The following is a 6024-nucleotide window of genomic DNA, read 5'->3' on the forward strand; positions in this document are numbered from 1 at the left end:
AGATTTCGATATCCGTGGTGAGCAGAGCACAGAGAACCTATTGTGTATCTTTGTGCTTGCTAACAAAAAACAAATCATATCTGTTTTTTACTGTTTCATGCAATGTATACCTATGATCTATATACAGGGTATCCCAAAAGTTAGTTGTTCCAGTGTTGTATAAAACAAAAAGTTGTAAATATATTGTAAACGAATGCGTGGGTACACTTGAACAGTAGATAAGTATGACACACAGAATAAAAAACAACAACGAGTTTTAGTGGTGTAAATCAAAGGTTATCTACACAGAAAAGATGTGAGTGTGTGGAGGAGCAAACTGACTTTCGGATCATCCTGTATTTTGTTTTAGCATAAAAATATTATAGGCAGTATGAAAACGTTTAAAGGTACAGCTGTGAAATAAAAATAGCTAGATTTCGTGTTTTTAATAATTCTGAATGGTTTATATTTAGGTTTGCTGAAACTTTCGTGTCGAAATATATTATTTATTTTTCATTTTTAATGTTTTGCTTTCTTTCAGAGCTCATTAGAAAATGGAAAACAACGTTAAAATCCAAAAGCACGGTTTATTGTGTGAGAATTTTACAGTATGATTCTGGACTGTTAGTCATACTTAAAACTTCAAAGCTGCAACAAACTGAAAGCAAAAATGATTTAATATATAATTTCACATTATTTGTAATATGTAAATACTATTTTTGTGGAAATCACGTAAACTAAAAATGTCAGAGTAACAGAAATATGCTACTTATTTCCATTCGCCCTTAATTATACCTTGCAAATTAGATTAAAACATTCACGACCGATAATTACTGTGTAATTGTTTCATGGTTTAATGCTGGAAACAATCTGTGCATATCTCTTAGTAACAATAAAAATAAGTTTTTGTTATTTCTGAACGGCAGGTGGCAGGAGCCTCATTAGTCACTTTGACAATTCGTAACTGTTGTGTAGATAATAAAGTACTTACACTAAGGTTATGACGATCGAATATAAATCGTTGCCTTGGTTAAAGGCTTAAGCGATGAAGCATTATTAAACCTTCAAACGAGTAGATAGCACACCAGCCTTTTTATCAAGAAGGCCCTGGATCAAATCCTGATTAGTAACACCCAGAAACAGTCCTTCCAAGAACTTTTCTGAAGACGGTAGAAGATCAGAATAGAAACTAAGTATTAAAAACTAATTAGTATCTGGTAATTAAAAGATAATTGAAACTAACCATGATTACGAATAAATTAAAAATTGAGAATAAAGTGTAAAAGTTGGAAAAAGGTTGGAATTACGAAATTATGAATATATTGGTCAATTATAAACAGCTTACGAATCCACTTGAAGGAAATATCTAACCACTAAATACAGTAAGACTGATAACGCTTATTTGATACACTTTTTTATCATCATCATTGTACTTTGTTTTATTTGTTTTGGCGACGCCTTTTGTTGGTGAAAAATTGTTTAAAAAATATCATGTAAGGTAAAGAGCTACTGTTTTATATGCGCTTCTTCCTGTAACCCCGGTAGCTTAGCTGTAAATCTGAAGGCTTATAACACAGAAAAATATAGTTTCGATACCAGCGGTGGGCAGAACACACAACCCATTATGTAGCTATGCGCTTAACAACAATCACACACACACAATTCTCTCGTTAGGTAAAATTGGCCCAGTAGTGTTTAGGATCATGCTGTATATCTGTAATATACAAGTATAGTATTGTCATTTCTAGCTTTGTTTCCTTCTCTGGTAGGCGATGCAATATCTACTATTTGCCCACACTGGGTTCATGGTACAGTTCTTTATGTCGTGAAAGTCAACAGTGACGTGCAGGGAGCTGAAGCACCTGCATTTCTTCCTTTAATGTCCCAGGAGTTCCTTTTCACTCTGTCATAAAAAATTTTCAACATGTACGAAAAGATACACCTGGTTCCACACCTTGCTAGCTGCGAGTTATTAAAAGAAGAAAGAAACGATTCTAGATTTAAAATATATGGCATGCAGGGGCTTTTAGGTATTTACACAGAAAACAACAACAATAATCACCAATGGCTCAGCGGTAATTCTAGAGGCTTATGATGCTACAAACCGAGTTTTGATACCCGTTGTTTTGTGGCTTTGTGCTTTAATAATCGTGATATGCTATTATGTGATAATACACAAGAATTCCCAGTTTAATTTTAGATTTTAATAGTGTCTATAAGACCAACTTAATAGGAATAAAAGAGGATCTGGTTGCTACCCATGGCTTTCAAAGTATGTGTTCCAGAGGCAATTCACAGTCATTACTGTATCCCCTAGCACTCTCTTCCCTCCCAAAAAAAATCTTGCTGACGATGCCTCAAAAGTCTCCTTTTTTTGTCAGTAGCCCCTGCAAATTTACTGTCCTCTGCACGTTAAATATAGTAAACCTATTCCAACCGACATCCAAGCAACACCTTCATTAAAAACAGTACAATAATTTATCAGTATTATTCCAGCTTCAACTTCTTTGCAGTGAATAAGTTACATTAAATCATAACATTTTCAAACAGTTTTCTAGCCAAGACTTCAAACAAAAAAATATTTATTTACGGTGAGTTGCACAACTAATGAAAAGTTTAAACAACAAAACAATAGCAAACGGATTATTAAAGAAAGCGAAATACTTTTCAAGGGAATCATACTTTCGCGGAACATATATAGACGCTGTGTAACAGTATGAGAAAAGTAGCTATGTTTGAGAGGACTGGGTTGCTCTATTTCTTGTTACATTATATTAAAAGTTCACGTCACCCGAGTGACGCCTAACGCGCAAAAGCCAAAATGTTACATACTGCTACGTCTCCGTTCGTTAGTTAATTTTCCGCAAATTCGTTCCGACGAAACTTTAGCGACACAAATCCTTTCTTAAATAAAACTGGTTTATTATTTCTGAACATAACTTTGCGATACACTTAATTTCAACAGTCGCGCTATAATTCTCAACGAACGCCTCACGTGCTCGACTTCAACAATACTCAGTTGAATTACACACTCTCTGACTGCAGTTCAATTACTCATTGTTCCGTCACGTTTTGACCGTCTTATATATACCAGACTACCCCCAATCTAGTAGTTTCCCGATAATTCACGAAGGTTCGAGAAGGACGTGGCGTGATGCTAGTCAGTGACCTCGCTGACGCAACAATACAAAAGCAGGTCAGTGTGCATATTTTGTTGGTAGCTGTTAACTAAAGCGATATGAAAGTATAAGCGCAGAGAGATAATTGATACCTGCATATCCTTTGAAAAATACAATAGTGAATATATATAGTTCAGCCAAAAATCTTTCCACGTAGTTCAATTAGATGAAGCCGAGCAGCAGAAAGCAGGTTGTGAAATTATGATTACGATGTATTTGACCTACGTTCTTCGTGTCAAATATTTTGTATAAATCAATTATTACAGTCATGTTAATCCCAAAGTATAAAGCTTATATATATATATATATAAGTGTAAAAAAAATTAAATCCAAAAATTCGGAAGTAGGAATGGAAGCATTAAGGAAACTAGGTAGGAATGAGCGAGATAACATTACAACACTTGATGGTCTTTGACATGGTGCAACTTCAAAATGGGTGTGGCCATCTTTCCGCCCATTCCTACTTTGTGTCCTTTTTGTAACTTGGTGATTGTTCAAACTAAATCTAAGGTGTATATAGCTAAGTTTCTTTGTTGTAAACTTTGTTTTACCAACCAAGTACAGATACATGTATGTAATAAAGTTACGTGACCCTAACGAAATGTGTGACATCATAAGGGGGATGTTTGATGTCGGAAGTGAGACAGGAAGCTCCAATAGTCATACTTTGCTTATAGAAGACATTGTAACTATCTGACTGGTAAGGTGTGTGCCAGAAGAATAGCATCAAAACCGCTGATTTTTGAAATGTATAAATTTGTTGAGTATTTAGAAAGGATTAGCTACTGATGAAACTCAATTCAAGCCTATAATTGGACCAAAGTGTGAATAAAATCTTGTTAAAGATAGTATGTGCTGTATAAATTATTCTAGAGATAACCTCAGAGACTTAAAAGTTTCTGTTAATTTCAACTTCCTGCAAAGTGATCAGCATAGTGATCAGCTAGCATTGTTTTGTCTTCTTCCATTTAGAACAAAAATATAAAATCTCAAGGAATCGCTCCCTGGTGTCTCAGCGGTAAGTTTGGGGACTAATAACGCTTAAAATCGAGGTTCGATACCCACGGTGGGCACTGTGCAGATAGCCTATTGTGTAGCTTTTCGCTTAACAGTAAAGAAATAAATAAACTTAAGGTACTATTCTTCTCATGCAAAATAACAGCCTTAACAAGACACGCTCTCTCTTGTAAACTATTAAAAACTATTTATAAACATAAACATATCAGAGAATCTGGCGAAAACCATACTTGGTGGAATGTGTATGCATCTAACTCTGGAAAAGCCAAACAATAATTTTAACATAAATTGTTTTAGGTTTGTAATTTTTAGATTCATGATTAGTGCGTTCTCTTTTACAGAACTTATGTTTACGAGTTCTGTTTCATGCAGAATGGAAGATATTTACGTGATGCAAGTTGTGATCCAGTGGTAAATGTTTTCACGTAAGCGGTATGGTATGCCTTTTAAATTTTCGACGAGAATTTATCATAGCATGTTCACACATATCTTATACAATATCAAAAATTAGACATGTTCATGATTTATCCAATAAGGTTATCAAGTTAAAAACAACAACCCTAGAATGGACAGCACCTAACATACTCACGTGGGATGAACGGTCAAATGAAAAAAACTCCGAGGTTCAGTCATAGGCATCCCTAATTTAGAACTACTGACCTGACCAGAGGTGTGGCAACCACTCCAAAGCACCCGCCTTCTCTGCGACCACTCTTAAATAAATATTGAACGGCTTTTCGCAGGTCGAAACTTGGATCTTTCAATATACAGCCCAATAATCTAACTACTAGACCATAGGCAGTGGTGAAAAAAAAGTACCAGATCTGTTCCAATGATCATTTTTCATAACTCATAATTTTAAAAATAGCTGTTTGATAGTTACAGTCTCTTATCATTTGATTGAAGTACGCTAATTAATCAGTTATAAAATGGATTTAGTGTATATATATATATATATATGCCCTATTTTGGGCACACTGCCTGGGACATTTGAGAACAATTCTACCAGGAGTGGACTGATGTGATATGTTTATGTTCATAATCTATGTCAAGGTGCCATGACGTAAAATATAATTTTCCTGACTTTTAAGGTATAAACATACCAAGACCCTGCCATTTGTCAGATAAAACTTGTGTTGAATTCTTTTTTTGCTTCTGATTGGCTGAAAATACTTCCATTCATTTACTATTTGATATGTAATAAAAGTGGTAGTCCCTGGTGAAATTAAATACTTTCTTTGTATGATAACTCAGGAAGGCGTCTCCACTAACACACGCACACACGTTGTTTGACAAAAATGTATTTTTTAAGAATTTTCATTTTTATTGTACACAAGTCAGCATTAATTTCCTCTTGCATTAACTATTTTCATAACTATATAGTTTTTAGCTCAAATTCTAACAATCAATATTTTAAGAACATAAATTAATAATTATTAACAGTGAAGCACCGTGGGATTGAAAAAAAAGTACAGGAGCACCGCTCCTGCTCCACCCACTTCACCCCTGACAACGGCCAAACCTTATTAAAGGAAAATACTTCATCATCTTCATTGCAGGTCAATAGACACTACCTTCATTACAGTATTTTGGACTCACCTCAAGTCAATAGGCACTATCCTAACTCAATATTCTGACCTCGTCTCAGGTCATTATGCACTACATTAACGTTACTATCCTAGCTTGTCTCGTCTCACGTCGATAAGCACAATCATAACGTACTGTTTCCACTTCCTTCATTCATCGTCTCTTTCTGTAATCCCCGTCACACCAAACATGCTCGCCCTTTCAGCCGTGGGGGCGTTATAATGTGACGGTCAATCCCACTATTCGTTGGTAAAAGAGTAGC

This window comes from Limulus polyphemus, unplaced genomic scaffold (genome assembly GCF_000517525.1).
Source record: "Limulus polyphemus unplaced genomic scaffold, Limulus_polyphemus-2.1.2 Scaffold2004, whole genome shotgun sequence".
NCBI classification, from domain to species: Eukaryota; Metazoa; Arthropoda; class Merostomata; order Xiphosura; family Limulidae; genus Limulus; species Limulus polyphemus.